The following is a 21802-nucleotide window of genomic DNA, read 5'->3' on the forward strand; positions in this document are numbered from 1 at the left end:
AGGAAGAATAGTAAATAAAAGATTTCCACATTGAATCCTCATGGTTTCACTTTCTGTTCCTCATAGACTTGTGGTATAGATATTAAGGTTTCTCCACAACAACTGCCCCTTGACCCTTGACTCTAATTGCCACTTTCACTAAACTTAGCAAGTTACAAAAAGTCTAAGAGTAATCCAAGTCTTACCATAGGCTATTGATTTAGGAAAAAGTTTGCAGCTACACTCATCACTGAAGTGTGTATACAGTTATTGTCATAAGTAGCAAGAAAGAAATGGACTGACAGATCTACTACATAGCTCTCACGTTGCTATGATTCAAATGGTGATTTCTGTTTAGTCATTGCTTCCTTGACTTTTTCTTTTTTCTTTTGTTTATTTTTTAGTTATTGCAAAAAATTTCCACCTCCTTCCCATTTCTCATTACCCTCCCCATCCTCACACACAGTGTCCCATTCCCTCACTTCTGTAACCCTTTCCCCTCCCCCAACTCCATTCCCCCTCTCTCTCAAGACTGAAGAGCAGTCCAGATTCTCTGCCCGCTCCGATGTCCAAGGTTCTCACACTTCTATCCAGGACCAGGAAGGTGAGCATCCAAACAGCATCCCACAAAGCCAGTTCATGTATTAGGATCGAAACCTAGTGCCATTTTCCTTGGCTTCTCATCAGCCTTCTTTCTCTACCAGTTTCAGAAAGTACGGTTTCATTCCATGCTTTTCAGTCCCAGTCCCGCTGGCCACAGTGAGCTCCCAATAGATCAGTTCCACTATCATAGTGGGTGGGTGCATCCCTCATTGTCCTGACTTCCTTGCTCATGTTCTCCCTCCTTCTGCTCTTCATTTGGATCTAATTTTTTAATTGAAAAAAAAATTCTGCCTTCTTCCCGCCTCCCATTTCCCTCCTCCTCATCCCACTCTTCTTCCCCTCCCCCCACTGCTCTACCTTCCTTCTCCAGACAGAAGAGCAGTCAGGGTTCCTGCCCTGTGGAAAGTCCAAAGTGCTCCTCCCCCCCCATCCTAACCTAGGAAGGTGAACATCCAACCTGGCTAGGATCCCACAATGCCAGAACATGAAGTAGGATCATTGACAGTGTCATTGTTCTTGGCTTCCCAGCACCCATCTTTGTCCGCCAGATTCAGAGAGTCCGGTTTTATCCCATGCTTTTTCAGTCACATTCCAGCTGGCCTTGGGATCTTAAGCTAAGTCAAGTGCTCCAATTTGGGTCTCTGTCTATATCTCGATCCATCGCCAGATGAAGGCTCTAAGGTGATATGAAAGATTTTCATCAGTATGGCTATAGGATAGGGTCATTTCAGGTTCCCTCTCCTCAGTTGCTAAAGGTACTATCTGGGGACATCTTCCAGGACACCTGCGAGCCCCACTAGAGACAAGTCTCTTGCCAACTCTAAGATGGCTCCCTTAATTAGGATATAAATTTCTCTGCTACTGTGCCCACCCTTCCTATATCCCAAACATCCCATTTTCCCATGATGCTCCCATTCTCCCCTTCTCACATTTCTCACCCCATTTCCCCATAGCCAAAAGCCACCTCACCCCCGAGATCCCAGGTTTTGCCCTGCAATCTTGTCTACTTCCCATATCCAGGCAGATGACTATATGTCTTTTTTTTGGGGGGGGGGGGGTTCACGTTTTTATTTAGCTTCTCTAGAATCATCAATTATATGCTCAATGTCCTTAATTTATGGCTAGAGACCAATTAGGAGTGAGTACATCCCATGCTCATCTTTTTCAGTCAGGGATACCTCACTTAGGATAGTGTTCTCTATTACCATCCATTCTCAGGCAAAATTCGCGAAGTCATTTTTTTTTTAACCGCTGAATAGTATATGTATATACTCCACACTTTCATCATCCATTCTTCCATTGAATGGCATCTAGGTTGTTTCCAGGTTCTGGCTATTACAAATAATGCTGCTATGAACATAATTGAAGAAATGCTTTTGGGCTGGAGAGATGGCTCAGTGGTTAAGAGCATTGCCTGCTCTTCCAGAGGTCCTGAGTTCAATTCCTGGCAACCACATGGTGGCTCACAACCATCTGTTAAGAGGTCTGGTGCCCTCTTCTTCTGGCCTGCAGACATACACACAGACAAAATATTGTATACATAATAATAAATAAAATAAAAGAAAGTGTACGCCACCACTGCCTGGATCAGAAGTTGTTTTTTTTTAAAAAAAAAAAAGAAATGCTTTTGACATATGATATGGCATCTCTTGGGTATATTCCCAAGTGTGGTATTACTGGATCTTGGGGTAGGTTGATCCCAAATTTCCTGAGAAATCACGGCACAGATTTCTAAAGTGGTTGCACAAGTTTGCCTTCCCACCAACAATGAATGAGTGTGCCCCTTACTCCACAACCTCTCCAGCAAAGTCTATCATTGTCTTTTAGATTTTAGCCATTCTGACTGGTGTAAGGTGATATCTCTAATTTGTTGTAATTTGCATTTCCCAGATCACCATGGAGGACGAGCATGACCTTAAGTGTCTTTTGGTCATTTGAACTTCTTTTGTTTTGAATTCTCCTTTCAGTTCAGTGCCCTAATTTTGAATTGTATTTATTAGCATTTTAATATTCAGTTTCTTTATATATTTTGGATATCAGATATTTGTCTGTTGCCATTTGGTGAAGATCTTCTCCCAGTCAGTGGGTTGCCTTCTTGTCTTAGTGACAGTGTCCTTTGCTTAACCGAAGCCTCTCAGTTTCAGGAGGTTCCATTTATTCAATATTGTCCTTAATGTCTGTGCTGCTGGGGATATGCCTAGGAAGTGATCTCCTGTGCCCATATGTGGTAGAGTACTTCCCACTTTCTCTTCTATCAGGTTCAGTGTGTTCAGCCTGATATTGAGGTCTTTAATCCATTCTCACTTGATTTTTGTCCATGGCGATAGATATAGATCTATTTTCATTTTTCTACAGGTTGACGACCAGATCTGCCAGCACCACTTGTTGAAGATGCTTTCTTCCTTCCATTGAATAATTTTAGCTCCTTTATCAAATATCAGATGTTCATACATTTGTGGGATAAAATCCAGCTCTTCTACTCTATTCCATTGATCAACTTCTCTGTGTTTTTTCTCATTCTTTTTTTTTTATTGAGAAAAGGCGAAAAAAAAAAACAAGTTTCCACCTCCTCCCAGCCTCCCATTTCCCTCCCCCTCCTCCCCCCCTACACCCCCTCCTCCCCCCTTCTCCCCCTCCCCCCCACTCCTTTCCCCCTCCCTCTCCAATCCAAAGAGCAGTCAGGGTTTTCTGCCCTGTGGTAAGACCTAGGACCTCCCACCTCCGACCATATCTAGGAAGGTGAACATCTAAACTGGCTGGGCTCCCACAAAGCCATCACATTACGTAGGACCCGTGCCATTGTCCTTTGCGTCTCATCAGCCCTCATAGTTCGCCATGTTCAGAGAGTCCAGTTTTATCCCATGCTTTTTCAGTCACAGTCCAGCTGGTCTTGGTGAGCTCTCAATAGATCAGCTCCACTGTCTCAGTGGGTGGGTGCATCCCTCGTGGTCCCGACTTCTTTGCTCATGTTCTCCCTCCTTCTGCTCCTCATTGGGACTTTGGGAGCTCAGTCCAGTGCTCCAGTGTGGGTCTCTGTCTCTATCTCCATCCATCACCAGATGAAGGTTCTATGATGATATGCAAGATATTCGTCAGTATTGCTCAAGGATAGGGTCATTTCAGGTTCCCTATTCTCAACTGCCCAAGGAACTAACTGGGGACCTCAGCTTGGGCACCTGGGAGCCCCTCTAGGGTCAGGTCTCTTGCCAACCCTAAAGTGGTTCCCTTAACTAAGAATTGTGGTTCCGTGCTCCCCTGTCCAACCTTCCTTTATCCCAATCCTCCTGCTATCCCAAGGCCCGACCTCCTTCCCTTCTAACTTTTCTCTCCCCATCTCCCCTTACTCCCAAACCACCCCACCCCAAGATCCCAATTTTCTCCCCGGCAATTTTGTCTACTTCCCTTAGCCAAGAGGATAACTATATGTTTTTCCTTGGGTTCCCCTTCTTACTTAGCTTCTTTAGATTCACCTATTGTAGACTCCGTGACCCTTATTTATGGCTAGAAACCAATTATGAGTGAGTACATCCCATGTTCATCTTTTTGGGTCTGGGATACCTCACTCAGGATAGTGTTTTCTATTTCCATCCATTTGCATGCAAAATTCGAGAAGTCATTGTTTTTTACTGCTGAGTAGTACTCTTATGTGTAGATATTCCATACTTTCTTCATCCATTCTTCCATTGAAGGGCATCTAGGTTGTTTCCAGGTTCTGGCTATTACAAATAATACTGCTATGAACATAGTTGAACAAATGCTTTTGTCATATGATAGGGCATTTCTTGGGTATATTCCCAAGAGTGGTATTGCTGGGTCCAGGGGTAGGTTGATCCCGAATTTCCTAAGAAACCGAAACACTGACTTCCATAGTGGTTGCACAAGATTGCATTCCCACCAGCAATGGATGAGGGTACCGCTTCCTCCACAGCCTCTCCAGCAAAGGTTATCGTTGGTGTTTTTGACTTTAGCCATTCTCACAGGTGTAAGATGATATCTCAAAGTTGTTTTGATTTGCATTTCCCTGATTGCTAAGGAAGTTGAGCATGACCTTAAGTGTCTTTTGGCCATTTGAATTTCTTCTGTTGAGAATTCTCTGTTCAGATCAGTGCCCCATTTTTTAATTGGGTTAATTAGCATTTTAAAGTCTAGTTTCTTGAGTTCTCTATATATTTTGGAGATCAGACCTTTGTCTGTTGCGGGGTTGGTGAAGATCTTCTCCCAGTCAGTAGGTTGCCTTTGTGTCTTAGTGACAGTGTCCTTTGCTTTGCAGAAGCTTCTCAGTTTTAGTAGGTCCCATTTATTCAATGTTGCCCTTAATGTCTGTGCTTCTGGGGTTATACATAGGAAGCGATCTCCTGTGCCCATCTGTTGTAGGGTATTTCCCACTTTCTCTTCTATCCTTTTCAGTGTGTTCGGGCTGATATTGAGGTCTTTAATCCATTTGGACTTGAGTTTTGTGCACGGTGAAAGATGTGGGTCTATTTTCATTCTTTTACAGGTTGACATCCAGTTGTGCCAGCACCATTTGTTGAAGATGCTTTCTTTCTTCCATTGTATACTTTTAGCTCCTTTATCAAAAATGAGGTGTTCATAGGTTTGTGGGTTAAAATCCGGGTCTTCTATATGATTCCATTGGTCGACTTCTCTGTTTTTATGCCAGTACCACACTGTTTTCATTACTGTAGCTCTGTAATAGAGTTTGAAGTCAGGGATGGTAATGCCTCCAGAAGATCCTTTATTGTATAGGATTGTTTTGGCTATCCTGGGTTTTTTGTTTTTCCATATAAAGTTGATTATTGTCCTCTCCAGATCTGTGAAGAATTTTGATGGGATCTTGATGGGGATTGCATTGAATCTATAAATTGCCTTAGGTAGAATTGCCATTTTTACTATGTTGATCCTCCCAATCCAAGAGCAAGGTAGATCCATCCATTTTTTGGTATCCTCTTCAATTTCTTTCTTCAATGCCTTAAAGTTCTTGTCAAATAGATCTTTCACTTCCTTGGTTAGATTTACCCCAAGATATTTAATGCTGTTTGTGGCTATCGTGAATGGTGAAGCTTCTCTGATTTCCCTCTCTGCTTCCCTATCCTTTGTGTATAAGAGGGCGACTGATTTTTTGGAGTTGATCTTGTATCCTGCCACATTACTAAAGCTGTTTATCAGCTGTAAAAGTTCTTTGGTGGAGTTTTGGGGGTCGCTTAAGTACACTATCATATCATCTGCGAATAACGAAAGTTTCACTTCTTCCTTTCCAATTCGAATCCCCTGGATCCCATTATGTTGTCTTATTGCTATTGCTAGAACTTCAAGTACTATATTGAAGAGGTATGGAGAGAGTGGACATCCTTGTCGAGTTCCTGAGTTAAGCGGGATGGCTTTGAGTTTCTCTCCATTTAATTTGATGTTAGCTGTCGGCTTGCTGTATATAGCTTTTATTATATTTAGGTATGACCCTTGTATCCCTAATCTCTCCAAGACTTTTAACATAAATGGATGTTGAATTTTGTCGAATGCTTTTTCAGCATCTAATGAGATGATCATATGGTTATTTTCCTTCAGTTTATTTATATGCTGGATTACATTGATAGATTTTCGTATGTTGAACCAGCCCTGCGTCTCAGGAATGGAGCCTACTTGATCATAATGGATAATTTTCCTAATGTGTTCTTGGATTCGGTTTGCCAGTATTTTGTTGAGGATTTTTGCGTCGATGTTCATGAGTGAGATAGGCCTGTAATTCTCTTTCCTGGTTGAGTCTTTGAGTGGTTTTGGTATCAGAGTAACTGTAGCTTCATAAAAGGAATTAGGTAATGACCCTTCTGTTTCTATATTGTGGAATACATTAAGGAGTATGGGTATTAGCTCTTCTTGGAAGTTCTGGTAGAATTCCGCATTGAAACCATCTGGTCCTGGACTTTTTTTGGTAGGGAGGTTTTTGATAACAGCTTCTAATTCTTCATGACCAACAGGTCTGTTTAGATTGTTCACCTGGTCCTGGTGTAACTTTGGTATATGGTATTTATCTAAAAAAGTGTCCATTTCTTTTACATTTTCCAGTTTTGTGGCATACAGGCTTTTGTAATATAATCTGATGATTCTCTGAATTTCCTCTGTGTCTGTGGTTATGTCCCCCTTTTCATTTCTGATCTTATTAATTTGCGTATTCTCTCTCTGCCGTTTGATTAGTTTGGAAAGGGGTTTATCAATCTTGTTGATTTTCTCCAGGAACCAGCTTTTTGTTTCATTGATTCTTTGGATTGTTTTCTGTGTTTCTATTTTGTTGATTTCAGCCCTCAGTTTGATTATTTCCAATCTTCTACTCCTCCTAGGTGAGTCTGCTTCTTTTTTTTCTAGAGCTTTCAGGTGGGCTGTTAAGTCTTCAATATGTGCTTTCTCTGTTTTCTTTAAGTGGGCACTTAGTGCTATGAACTTTCCTCTTAGGACTGCTTTCATAGTGTCCCATAAGTTCGAGTATGTTGTTACTTTATTTTCATTGAATTCAAGGAAGACTTTAATTTCTTTCTTTATTTCTTCCTTAATCCAGGTATGGTTCAGAAGTTGACTGTTCAGTTTCCATGAGTTTGTAGGCTTTCTGGGGGTAGCATTGTTGTTGAATTCTAACTTTAATCCATGGTGATCTGATAAGACACAGGTGTTTACTAATATTTTTTTGTAACTGTGTAAGTTAGCTTTGTTACTGAGTATGTGGTCAATTTTCGAGAAGGTTCCATGAGCTGCAGAGAAGAAGGTATATTCTTTCCTCTTCGGGTGGAATAATCTATAGATGTCTGTTAAGTCCATTTGCTTCATTACCTTCATTAATTCTCTAATTTCTCTGTTAGGTTTCTGTTTGATTGACCTGTCCATTGGTGAGAGAGGAGTGTTGAAGTCTCCTACTATTAGTGTGTGTGGTTTGATGGCTGCCTTGAGTTTTAGTAATGTTTCTTTTACATACGTGGGCGCTTTTATATTCGGGGCATAAATATTCAGGATTGAGACTTCATCCTGATGAATTGTTCCTGTTATGAGTATAAAGTGTCCCTCTCCATCTCTTCTGATTGATTTAAGTTTGAAGTCAACTTTGTTAGAAATTAGTATGGCCACACCTGCTTGTTTCTTAGGACCATTTGCTTGATAAGCCTTTTCCCAGCCCTTTACTCTTTTGAGTAGGTGCCTGTCTTTGTGGTTGAGGTGTGTTTCTTGTAGACAGCAGAACGTTGGATCCTGTTTTCGTATCCAATCCCTTAGCCTGTGCCTTTTTATAGGTGAGTTGAGCCCATTGACATTAAGTGATATTAATGACCAGTGGTTGTTAACTCCGGTCACTTTTTTAGTAGTAGGGTTTGTGTGTTTCCCTTCTTTGAGTTGCGCTGGTGAAAGGTCTCTAGATGACTGAGTTATTGTGGGCATTGTTGGACTCCTTGGTTAGTGATTTTCCTTCTATAATTTTCTGTAAGGCTAGATTTGTGGCTACGTATTGTTTGAATTTGTTTTTATCCTGGAAAATTTTGTTTTCTCCATTTATAGTGAACGAAAGCTTGGCTGGATATAGTAGTCTGGGCTTGCATCCATGATCTCTTAGTTTTTGCAGTACATCTATCCAGGACCTTCTGGCTTTCATGGTTTCCATAGAGAAGTCAGGTGTAAGTCTGATAGGTTTACCTTTAGAAGTAACTTGGCCTTTTTCCTTTGCGGCTCTTAATATTCTTTCTTTATTCTGTGTATTTTGTGTTTTGATTATTATATGGCGAGGGGATGTTTTTTTTTTGATCCAGCCTATTTGGTGTTCTGTATGCTTCTTGAACCTTCATAGGTACCTCTTTCTTCTGGTTGGGAAAGTTTTCTTCTATAATTTTATTAAGTATATTTTCTGTACCGTTGAGCTGCACTTCTTCTCCTTCTTCTACTCCAATTATTCTTAGGTTTGGTCTTTTTATTGTGTCCCAAATTTCCTGAATGTTTTGTGATGAGAATTTGTTGGTTTTGCTGTTTTCTTTGATCAGTGTGTTTATTTTTTCTATGGTATCTTCAGTGTCTGATATTCTCTCTTCTATCTCTTGTAATCTGTTGTTAGTACTTGTTTCTGTCATTCCTGTTCGTTTACCCAGATTTTCCATCTCCATTCTTCCCTCGGTTTGTGCTTTCTTCATTGCTTCCATTTCATTCTTCATGTCTTGAACCGCTTCCCTAACCTGTTTGATTGCTTTTTCTTGTTTCTCTTGGTTTTCTTGCGTGTCTTTGAGCGATTTATTCATTTCCTCTACCTTTTTGTTTGTAATCTCTAATTGTTTATGGCAGTTTTTCACCTCCTGTTTAAGGTCCTCTATTATTTTCATATAGTTTACTTTTGAGTCCATTTCTTCTATTTCTTCAGGAGGAGGGTGTACAATTCTTCTTATTTCGGGATCCCTGGTTTCTGGTGGTGTCATGTTGCCTTTCAGATTGTTGGAGGAATTCTTGTATTGGCGCCTTCCCATCTCTTCCTTCAAAAGGAGCCAGGAGAGGCCTGGTCTCTTGGTCCAGACTTTGCTGTGATTGACTCTCAGCGTATATCTCTTCAGTGTAGAAGCAGGAACCGTTCCCGTCCAGATGGGATTCCTCCGGAACCGTCCCATCCTGATGGGATTCCTCAGCAACTAAACAGAGCCGCCGGTAGCCCAATGATCCAGGGCCAACAGGATGAATGGAGCAGGGGGGGGTGGCATCCAGGAGCGCGCAGGAAGCCTGGTGCTGGAGCTGAAGGTGCCCGACTCCCTTGCAGGGGACCCTGAGGCCTGCCCGGCTGGCAGGCACTCACCGCTCTGGGTGGGTCGCCTTAGTTTAGGAGCTTAAGACTGTAGTTGAGCACTTGTCCTAGCATACAGCAGGGCAGGGTTGGGGAGGGGTGCTGGTGGTGCTGGGTCGTGCGAAAGAAAGACAGCCCTGCAGAAGGAGCTGGGGGAGGGGGTTTGTGCTCTCTTCCGGGACAGTCCGCCCGCCCCTGGGTAGCACACACTCACCCGTCCTGATGGGATTCCTCAGCAACTAAACAGGGCCGCCAGTAGCCCAATGATCCAGGGCCAACAGGATGAATGGAGCGGGGGTGGGGGGGGGTGGGGGGGGTGGGGGGGGGTGGTATCCAGGAGCGCGCAGGAAGCCTGGCGCCGGAGCTGAAGGTGCCCGGCTCCCTTACAGGGGACCCTGAGGCCTGCCCGGCTGGCAGGCACTCACCGCTCTGGGTGGGTCGCCTTAGTTTAGGAGCTTAAGACTGTAGTTGAGCACTGGTCCTAGCATACACCGGGGCAGGGTTGGGGAGGGGTGCTGGGTCGTGCAAAAGAAAGACAGCCCTGCAGAAGGAGCTGGGGGAGGGGGGTTTGTACTCTCTTCCTGGACAGTCCGCCCGCCCCTGGGTAGCACACACTCACCCGTCCTGATGGGATTCCTCAGCAACTAAACAGGGCCGCTGGTAGCCCAATCCCTTGACTTTTTCTTAAACGAATGCCTTGCAAATGCAATTCACATATGAGAAATTGAGGAATATGGATTTGTGAGAATTTAATAACCATCAATGCATTTAAAGCTGTGCTTATTTACACTACTGCTTTTGATTCATTGTTCCAGGACATATTACAAACTCATCAGAGGCACATTGTTATAAACTTGCACAGGAAAATTACCTTGCAGGTCTTCTAGAACATTGACTATGTTCTTCAGTGTTACAGTCCTCCAAAATGTACCCTGAAATACAGTACCAGAATATGTATGTTATATTATTTAATATTGTACAACAATTAGCTCATTATCTTAAGTGCACCTAAGAACTATGATTGTGTTATTCATCTCATTTTCTTCTTTCTAAATCAAATTACAGAACAACATTATAAGGCAAGGAAAGGTTGTCTCCATATTTTGAAACATGAAGGAAATTCATTTTTACCTATAGTAGTGAGGTTCCTGTAGGTCTCCAGCATCACATCTTTGTAGAGATTTTTCTGGGAAGGATTCAGCAAATCCCACTCTTCCTGAGTGAAGTTGATATGAACATCATCATAGGTCACTGCCTTCAAAAATATACCACACATGTATACAATGTAAGCATGACAGTGACATCATTGGAAATGCATACTTCTTTGAAAGTACAGTTGTATGATTCTGGTGCTCCCCATTCTTATTCTGTGATATAGTCAGTTACTTTAGAAATAAATTGAAAAGGAGAGTCAATTCTATCATTTCTATACACGTTGAATGGGATTTCACCTTTTAAGAACAGTATCTATTAACAGGGTGAGACAAGAAAAAAGTTCAACAGTAAATTGTATGCATGAGAAAATTGTATGAAAAATTCCTCATTATAGAAAGGAAAAAAGGGTGTATTGGTGTATTGTGCCTTTGGCCACAACACTCAGAAAACAGAGGTGGGTATATTTGTCTCTGAGATGAATGCCATGCAAGTCAATATAATCAGATCCAGGATAGGTGGCAGTACACATTAAGACTCTGTCTCCATTACAAACCTCAATAACACAAACAATGGGATAGAAAAACTAACAGGCTTTTATTGAAGTTTCTACAAAGAGTTGTTTTCACTCCAGTTCTGTAGTCTTCTTCCAGACCCTGAAGTACCCTAATATAAACTGCAATACCAATAACATTTTGAACAAAAAGAACTTCCTGTATAAAACAGTTACAAGTGGACAGATGAAAACAGTAGAAATATAAATGTTGGTCATAAATAATCAACACAGACCTGGAGAGAGGGCAGATTAATTCAGCACTCTTGCTGATCTGGAATGGAGATGGACAAATTTGCCTGTACTTACATGGGGATTATAACTATCCATTTTCTAGGGTAAGGATTTCTGATATCCTTTGATCACTTTCATGGTACATATCCATGCAGGCATATAAAACAGTCATATTGATTTAAAAAAATCAAAGCAAGCATAACAAGCAAGAAGATGTGTTGCGGGAGGTCCTCGGCTCCTCCAGCCTATAGCCGCTGAGACACCAGCCCATTGGGGCGTGGTGTCTCTCCCTTTAAAAAAGTGGCCACTTCCCTCTCCTAGTTCTCTTCACTTCCTAGACTCCCTTCCTGGTTGTGCAGAGGGCTGTTGTCTGGGATGGTGATCTGTAAGTTTTTTCCCCTTGAAATAAATACCACTCTATTAATCATAATTCCAAACTGGTGTGGCATTGTTTGTGAATTACGCCTTCAGTTGGCACCCAAAGTTTGGTGTTAGGACCCCTCCTTCCCCCTCTTGGCTGCCGGCCTCGAGTTCAGCTTGGCGTGAGCCTCCCTTCCTCGGTGGCGACCTTGTGGTGGCAGCCTTGTGGCCTGTGTCTTGTGCGTGGAGCCAGCAGCTTAACATAAATCATCACGCACTGGCTTTTCTTGCTGCAGTTCTTTATATTTTCCCTTTAGACACCTCAGATTGACTTCCATCCCCCACACACCCTATCATCTGCCTCCCCACATGGATTTAAACTCCACAGGCCTGTGTATTCTCTGCCCGCGTGGTTTGCTCTTTTCTGAGTCGCTTTTAAATCTCCCTTGCAAGCACAGCTCTTAAGTGGCGCAAACCAGAGCACGCAGTTGCAGGTTGCTGAAAGCTGCAACCCCTCAGGGTGACTATAAGCGGCTTCCATGTTGCTCTTCTCTACCCCTGGATTCTGGGTTTCTGGTTCCGTCTCTGGAATTGATTTAATTACATTTACTTTGTTGAGCTGCATCCTAGTCATATTGCCTTCCAGAATTTCTCCTACAGGGATTCTAATGCAGAGGGAAGATATTATTTTAGAGTTGATATTCATACCTAACAAACCAAGTAAAAAATTAAAAACTTATGTGGAAAAAGTCTCTGAATTAATTATAAAAGGTAAGCTGAGACTTCGTCAACTAGCAGGTATAGACCCAGCAGAAATTATAGTGCCTTTTACTACTGAAGAAATAAAAAAGTTATGGGAAGACAATGAACCGTGGCAAAGAGCTTGTGCTAATTTTTTGGGAGAAATTAATAGCAACTATCCCAAAAGTGGTAGACTTAACCTCATAAAAAGAATTTCTTGGATTCTTCCTAGAATTGTACGTGATGCTCCAATAACTGTACGTTCTATACTGATACAAATAAATCAGGGAAAGCAGGTTACAAGTCAGATGAATTGAGTAAGGTGTAACATAGCCCTTATAATTCTGTCCAGAAGGCAGAATTATATGCCATTCTTATGGTGCTAAGGGATTTTAAAGAACCTCTTAATATAGTTACAGATTCACAAAATGCAGAAAGAGTTATCTTGCATATTGAAACCGCTGAATTTATACCAGATGACACAGAGTTGACTTCATTGTTTATCCAGGTACAAGACATAATCAGGAACAGGCTTTGTCCAATGTACATAACACACATCCGGTTCCATACAGGTCACCCTGGTCCTCTAGCCCAAGGCAACGCTGAGATTGATCAATTATTGATTGGAAGTGTGTTGCAGGCCTCAGAATTTCATAAGAAGCATCATGTCAATAGTAAAGGCCTAAAGAAAGAATTTTCCATTACTTGGCAACAAGCTAAGGACATTATAAAGAGATGTTCTTTCTATAATCAAACACCGTTGCCTGCAGGGAGTAACCCAAAGGGTACTAAGAGAAATGAAATCTGGCAGATGGATGTGTTCCACTTTATGGAATTTGGTAAATTAAAATATGTACACCACATCATAGACACGTATTCAGGTTTTCAATGGGCTACTGCCCTGAGCTCAGAAAAGGCTGATTCATTAATCACACATTTATTGGAAGTTATCGCCATCATGGGTATACCTGCACAAATAAAGACAGATAATGGTCCAGCATATGTATCTAAGAAAATGAAATGCTTTTTTGATTATTATAATATAAAACACATTACAGGTATACCAAATAACCCTACAGGTCAGGCAGTTATAGAAAGAGCAAATCGTACTATAAAGGATACGCTAAACAAACAGAAAGGGACCTAAAATACCCCCAGAAATAGATTACATAATGCTTTATTAACCTTGAATTCTCTTAAGGCTAATAAGAAAGGAATGACAGCAGCAGAAAGACATTGGATAATGGAAAAGTCTGCTGAACTAAATCAACCGATTTATTTCAAAGACATGCTGACCTCTCAATGGAAGCCAGGAGATGTGCTACATTGGGGAAGGGGTTCTGCTCTTGTTTCCACAGGAGAAGGAAAATTGTGGATACCATCAAAATTAATAAAGTTTCGATTTGAAGAGGATAAACCTCTTGGAAAGGAGAAATGATAACTCATTCACAATGATGATATTCATACAGGTGAAGAGAAAAACATATAAAATGGGGGCAGGGTTCTGTTCTTATCTGCACAGGAAAACACTCATCTTTGAAAAATTCAAGGGACCCTGGATGTTTGGATACTGACAGATGGAAAAATACCTGCCCAATAGGAAATATCAAAAAACTGAATGGGTTGTGTAAGTAATATTAGACCATATTTCTAAATTTATAGAGCTGGTTTTGAAGTTGGACTCTGGCTCAGTCCCTCTCCAATTCCAAGCCTGTTAGTAAGAGAAAAACCCAAAGTTTCTGGAGTTTCTGTCTCATGTCAAGAGTCATGATATGGGACAAAAAGAAATATGAGTTTAGGAAACATCTTTGCTTTTCTTCATATCTATCATACTTTTCAATGAATATATCTATCATGCCTTTCATTGAATATATAAATATATATATGTGTATATATATATATATATGATTAATGTTTAAGTTTTTCACAATGAACAATGAATTTTTCCTGAAGTGACATTTGAAGTTTCCAGGAAGAAGATGAGGCCCCATAACAACAGCTCCACCTGGTTGATATGACGTCATGATACTGATAGATAGCACTACTACAAGACCTGCTTTGGGTACCAGCTGCACAAGACAGTTCCAACTTGGTTAAGTGAAATGGTGCACATCTTATACAACATTTTGGCCAGACCTGCACAAAATACTCAGAGACTATTTGCAATTTTAAAAGACATTGATCTTGAAATTTAACCATCATTTTACTTTCACAGGATCCCCCAGAAAGAATGTCGCCCCCATGACAGCTTTAAATAATTCTAGAGGACGACGTCCCCTCTCCCAGTAAAGTTTGCCCTTGGGTTTAGGGACATCATTTAGGGGTTGATTATAATTAGTATACAATTGAGGGTTGGGGGAGGAATTTTATAAGTTCAGGGATAATTTTCAAAAAAAAAAAGAGGGATGATTGGATAATAGATTTGTAATTGTGAGTTACTGTTTTTAGATAAATATATTGGTAGAGATTCTTGTATGTTGATACAAAGTTAAATTATATTGACTATTGTATGCAAGCATGTTTCTACCTCTGTTTAAAACATTTTTTTATGTATTGACATATATTGTATTGATATATATATATAGTATATATTTACCATATTGCAGTGTACATTTTTACCTCTGATTAAGATGTTTGTGTATTGATATATATTTACCTACTGCAATGTATATTTGTACATTGTTTATATTTGGAGGTCATTGTCCTCATTTGTTTCACAGTCATTTATTTTCTTAGTCTTTAAGTTAGATAGACATTGAAAATTATATAGATTAATAGTCATCTATGTTTGTCATTTATAATTAGACTAATCAGGTTCTTTAGATATATAGAGATTATACTCAGTATAGATAGATAATCTTCAACTTCTTCAAAGAGCTGTAGAAAATGGCCTTTAATCTAACTCAGAGTTTTGTGGTAGTGAGACACAATTTCTCCAGGCAACACCGCTCTAGTCCTGAGAGAATGTTGAGCACCAAAGACACTCCACCTGGAGCCTTTCTTTTTGGCAGAACTGGCCTTTGGGCAAAGAAATGCCCATACCTCAACCACTGACAGAGATACAGAGCATGCATCAATGGATAAAACAGGACTGTCATATCCTGCCAAGACAGGGTAAGATAGTTTTGAAAAGTTGCTTGCCTTTAAAAATGGTATGTCAGTTATGTTAGGCCTTAGCCAAAGTTGGTCACTTCAACGCTGCTAACATGACTTTGGTTGATTGCCCAGGTAGCTAATTGTCTCTGTGATTTGTTGCATGTTTTGGAAGTTGTTTTACTGAACTTCCTAATTACCCAAGTAACATTATTTCCCTTCTCAGATCTTTGATGGGGTTGAAGATTATATAAATGTAGTTACTTTCTCTCATGACTTGACCAAGTTATTTATTATACAAGACCTAAGCTAGTTAGAATAGAATATTTGTACTTATTGTATATAATTTCATAGTAGGTTTAAAACTCTCTTATTTAAACTAAAGGGGGAAGTGTTGCGGGAGGTCCTCCTGCTCTTCCAGCCTATAGCTGCTGAGAAACCAGCCCATTGGGGCGTGGTCTCTCTCCCTTTAAAAACGCGGCCACTTCCCTCTCCTCACTCTCTTCACTTCCTGCTCTGCAGGTGACTAGACTCCCTTCCTGGCTGTGCAGAGGGCTGTTGTCTGGGACGGTGATCTGTAAGTTTTTCCCCCTTGAAATAAATACCACTCTATTAATTATAATTCCAAACTGGTATGGCATTGTTTGTGACTTACACCTTCAAAGATGTTCATACAACTGTAATTTAATGACTCAAAATACTCAGGCAGTATTAACACTATCAATCCATGGGATGGTATCCTGGGAATCAGAGAGATACCCTCTGTCAAATTTTAAAATTCAAGATAAGCATGAAGCTCAGCACAGCAGCATATACTTGACATAAAAAATACCTGCATTCCAGGGCCATCATCCAATAAGATAACAACAAATAGAGCCAGGAATGATGCCTCCCTTTACTTTCAGGAATTTAGAGCCACACAATGACTCAGATAAAACAGCAGGTTACCAAACTCTTGAGCACCGAATAACAACTGTTTCTGCTATATCTTCTGTGATTTAGAGATTGAACCTATAATGATGGTAAACACATTTCAGTATAAATACGAAATTTGCCGATTAATGTCAAGCACAACACAGTAGATATAAATGTCAGGAAATTACTTTAGTTTATTGAAATTCATAGCATACAATGAGGAATTTCATCTAGAAAGGCTTCTCCTACTAAGGATCCACAGAAAATTGAAATAAAACCAATAAGGAGAGAAAGTTCTTCAAATACATGATATTTTCTGGTGGGTTGTTTATTTAATCAAGTACATTCTGAACCCAGTCACTATTGGTCCATGGTCAACAAATGAAGGAAATCATTTCATCACTTAAAAGATTCACATTTAATGATTCTTAAAGAAGGACTCTTAGAAGAAATGCAATACTAGCTCAGAATTGAGAAATAGATGTTTATTTATTAGGGATAGACTCACAAATCAGAATCCTATGTTCGAACTGAGATCAGAAACCGAATCATGCAGCCAGAAAGAGGCTGGACTCATGCTCTATACTGGTATATATAATATAAGAGGCCATGCCTTAGTGGTCAGGAAACCACTGGCTGTAAGATTTCCTACAGCACCTTCTCCTTTTTTTAAAAAAAAATAAGAGAGTTCTAAGCCCAATACACAATTCTATACTATAAATAAGAACAATATATTCATTAATTATCCTATCCTAACTAGTTTATGTCTTGTATAATAACTTGGCCAAGTCATGAGAGGAAAGTAACTTCAACTATCTAGTCTTCAACCCCATCGAAGATCCAAGAAGGGAAATAATATTACTTGAGTAAGCAGGAAGTGCAATCAAGCAACTTTCAAAATGTGTAACAAATTACAGAGACAACTGGCTCCCTGGGCAATCATCCAAAGTCTCATTTGCAATGTTGAAGCAACCCACTTTGGCAAAGACCTAGAATAACTGACTGACCACTTAAGGAGGTAGGAAAAATTTAAAATCCATCTTATCCTATCTTGGCAAGATTTAACAATCCTGCTTATCCATTTTTGGATATCATGTATCTTGTCAGTAGTTGAGACACGAACATGTCTTTGCCTAAAGGCCAGTTTTGCCAAGAAGAAAACAAGCTCCAAGTGAAGTGACCGGTGTTCAACATTCTCTCGGAAATAGAATGATGCTACTAGGAGCAATTGTGTCTCACTTAAACATAACTCAAAGTTATTTAAATGCCATAATCTACAGCTCTTTGAAGTGGTTGAAGATTACCTATATATGAAGAATATAATCTCTACGTATCTAAAGAACCTGATTATTCCAACTATAAAAACCATAAATGACTATTGATCTATAGTTCTTAATACCTATAAACTTAAAAACTAAGGCTCATATTAGAATATTATACAAGGGGGCTGGAGAGATGGCTCGCTGGTTAAGAGCATTGCCTGTTCTTCCAAAGGTCCTGAGTTCAATTCCCGGCAACCACATGGTGGTTCACAACCATCTGCAAAGATGCCCTTTTCTGGCCTGCAGACATGCACACAGACAGAATATTGTATACATAATAAAGAAATAAATATTGGAATATTATACAATAAACAACTGAAACAAATGAGGACAATGACTTCAAAATGTAAACAATGTATAAGTATCTTGATCAAAGGTAGAAATGTATGTTGCAATATGATAAATATATATCAATCCATAAAAATGTTTTTAAGCAGAGGTAGAAGCATGAATGCATACAATATTCAATATAATTTCACATTATATCAATATACAATAATCTATACCAATGCAATTCGCTGTAAATAATAAATCACAATATTTACTCTATTTACTCACTATTATTATTTTTTTTAATTTTTTTAAAATATTTATTTATTAATTATGTATACAATATTCTGTCTGTGCATATGCCTGCAGGCCAGAAGAGGGCACCAGACCTTATTACAGATGGTTGTGAGCCACCATGTGGTTGCTGGGAATTGAACTCAGGACCTTTGGAAGAGCAGGCAATGCTCTGAACCTCTGAGCCATCTCTCCAGCCCCAACTCACTATTATTATTAGTGTGAGTAAGCTCACACTAATCTATTATCCCATCCAATTTTCCCATTTTTTTCAAAGTGATCCCTCAGCCTCAAATTTTCTCTCCATCTTGCAACCCTATACCAATTATAATCAACCCCTAAATGATATCCCTAATTCTGAGAACAAACTTTGTTGGGAGAAAAAAAAAGAAAGAAAAAAGAAAATGTTTAGTCCTTGAAAGCTATTATTATCAAGTAATTAAGATACAAAGTACTGCATATTAGTAGTTTGTTACTTATTACAGTTGAAAGTATAATCATGTTAGGTAGGTTTTAACATCATACAGAATTTTATTATGCCTGCTGTTCTTCTTCCAGGAACCTTGATGGCAGTGAGTAACATCTGTGTTAGCCAACAGAAAAAGCAGTGATCTCAAAGTGACCCATAAACTGTTGTTTCTGACCTCTAATTACTGATCTGTCTTCTAAGGACAGAAGTCTCATGATATAGATGTTCTCTTTGCAAACAGAAGAGATTGCTTGTGATGGCTCTCCAAGCCCTTGTGCTTTCTTCTGTTTTAGATAAATGCTGCTCCACTGATGCCCAATCACAAACAACCTAGAAAAATGATTTGAAGAACAGTGGGGGAAGCAGGTGGTTGGGGATCCCTGCCTGAGAAGTGGGCCTGGGGCCTTTGGGGAGGCTGGGAATGAGGATCCTTCAGCTACAGGTTCTGGGACCAGCTGGGGAGTCCCCAGAAGCCAGAATGAGCACTTCAAGGACAGCATCATTGAGGACCCAGAGATAGAAGTGATCAAAGCTTCAGGGAGTCAGGGAGATAGAGGAAGAGAATGAGAAATTAAAGGAGCTACAAAATGAGGTAAAGAAGCAGATGAATAAGAATACAACCCCAAAATAAGAGTACAACCCCAGACAATGCTGGCTCAGTGGTCATCTCTTGAGGAGAAGATGGAGGCTGATGCCAGTTCCATCTATGTTGGCAATGTGGACTTTGGTGCAACAGCAGAAGAGTTGGAAGCTCACTTTCGTGGCTGTGGTTCAGTCAACCGTGTTACTAATTTGTCAGTCTGTGACAAATTCAGTGGCCTTGGCAAAGGGTTTGAAGATGTAGACTTCTTAGACAAAGAGTCAGTGAGGACTTCCCTGGCTTTAGGTGAGTCCCTGTTTAGAGTGAGACAAATCAAGATGATTCTCATTACTACAACAGACAGGGGTTTCCCACAAATCCAATACCATGCCCAGACTACCAATTACAACATCTCCCTGTCTCGATTCTATAGTGGTTTTAACAGCAGGCCCTGGGATCAAGTCTACAAGGGCCAGGCTAGAGTGATATCATGGTATTCCCCTTACTAAAAAAGTATTAGAAGGAGAGACAGGGAAAAAGAGGAAAGAAGGGAATAAAAGAATTTAAAAAGATAGAAAACAAACGATGACCTCGATGGGAAAAAATGTTTTATAAAAAAGATATACTGGGGCGCTAAGAGATGGCTCAGAGGTTAAAAGAAATGACTGTTCTTCCAGCGATCCTGAGTTCAATTCCCAGCAACCACATGGTGGCTCACAACCAATTATAATGAGATCTGGTGCCCTCTGCTGGCCTGCAGGGATAAATAAATAAATAAATAAATAAATAAATAAATAAATGTTGGATAGGGGAGCAGGGGAGCACATATCTTAATTAAGGGAACCATCTTAGGGTTGGGAAAAGACTTGGACCTAGAGGGGCTTCCAGGTGCCCAAGGCGAGGCCCCCAGTTAGTTCCTGGGGCAGCTGAAGATAGGGAACCTGAAATCCTATAGCCATACTGATGAATATTTTGCATATCACCATAGAACCTTCATCTGGCGATGGATGGAGATAGAGACAGAGACCCACACTGGAGCACTGGACTGAGCTCCCAAAGTCCCAATGAGGAACAGAAGGAGGGAGAAGATGAGCAAGGAAGTCAGGACCAAGAGGGGTGCACCCACCCACGGAGACAGTGGGGCTGATCTATTGGGAGCTCACCAAGGCCAGCTGGACTGGGACTGAAAAAGCAGGGGATAAAACCGGACTCTCTGAATATGGCGGACAATGAGGGCTGATGAGAAGCCAAGGACAATGGCACGGGGTTTTGATCCTACCATATGTTCTGGCTTTGTGGGAGCCTAGCCAGTTTGGATGTTCACCTTCCTAGACTTTGGACTTTCCACAGGGCAGGGAACCCTGACTGCTCTTCAGACTTGAGAGGGAGGGGGAGAGGAGTGGGGGGAGAGGGAGAGGAGTGGGGGGAGAGAGGGAGGAGTGGGAGGCTGGGAGGAGGCGGAAATTTTTTTTCTCAATAAAAAAATAAATAAATCTTTAAAAAAAGTTATGCTGTGGAAGGGGGAGAATCCCAAAATTAACTATAGGGACCTGCTCTGGGGGCAGGTGTGACATATTTCCTATGGAGATTCAACATGGACACTTCAAAAATGTGCAAACTGTTTCCTGTTCCTCTGCTCCACTTCACTCTCTTTGGGAATGCTCAAGGGTAGGTGGGTACAGGTAGTAGAACTCTTTTTACACAGAGTTCTGGAAGGGCACCAATCTGTTCAGCTTACTTTCTTCCTTCATCTTCTCTCTGTCTTTTGCAGTCCCTGCCTGCTTCTGATTTACCAGGTCTAGGCACACGCTACCCTTCTTTCCTCAGAGCTCCAGCCTCTCCAGTTTTTTTGGTGAACTATTTTGTTTGCTTTTTTGTTTATTTTTCTGTCTTGAGTGTCTTTCTTTGCAAGTTATTACCAGAAAGAACTCACTCCCAGTGGATTCAGTGTAAATTTTACTTACCTTAGAGAAATACAGTACTTTGTTTTGGAAAGTTTTGCAGTGTTTTTTTTATTTATTTATCAGGTGTTCTTGTTTTGTTTTATTTTATCTTTACATTTCCCCCTTTTATTTAAAAGGAATGGGAAGAAGTGGGAATAAGGAGGTGGGAGCTGGATTTTGTTTATTTTCTTAAACTCATTTAAAAGGGATGGGGTTTCTTAAAATAATGTGTCATGGAGAATGTTGTTTATGGAAAACAAAAAAAATGGTTTAAATTTATTTTCTGCTACATGGATTATGCTCCAAGATGTGGATTATGCTCTATCTACCTGTCCAATACAAGGCACACCTGAGAAATCTCTTCAGATCAGAAACTCCTTTTCCCCCTGGAAGAAAGCTTCACTGGATCACACCATTGCAGCAAGTGGCAGGATGACATTAAAAGCATTCTGATCATGCATTGCTAGAAGGTCAATATCATCATTTCCTACCAGTTCCTAAACTAT

The 21802-nt window shown here is 40.5% G+C and overlaps 2 pseudogenes; one reads left to right on the plus strand and one right to left on the minus strand.

Annotated features, from left to right (window-relative positions):
• The window catches only part of LOC121458814, a 52722-nt pseudogene extending 41317 nt beyond the window's left edge, over nucleotides 1-11405 (minus strand).
• Nucleotides 11406-18803: 7398 nt separating this feature from the next.
• LOC121458815 lies at nucleotides 18804-19862 on the plus strand (annotated as a pseudogene).
• Nucleotides 19863-21802: the final 1940 nt, after the last annotated feature.

The sequence above is a fragment of the Microtus oregoni genome, unplaced genomic scaffold, assembly GCF_018167655.1.
Source record: "Microtus oregoni isolate MIOR12 unplaced genomic scaffold, Mior012 000018F_ref0000195, whole genome shotgun sequence".
Taxonomy (NCBI): domain Eukaryota; kingdom Metazoa; phylum Chordata; class Mammalia; order Rodentia; family Cricetidae; genus Microtus; species Microtus oregoni.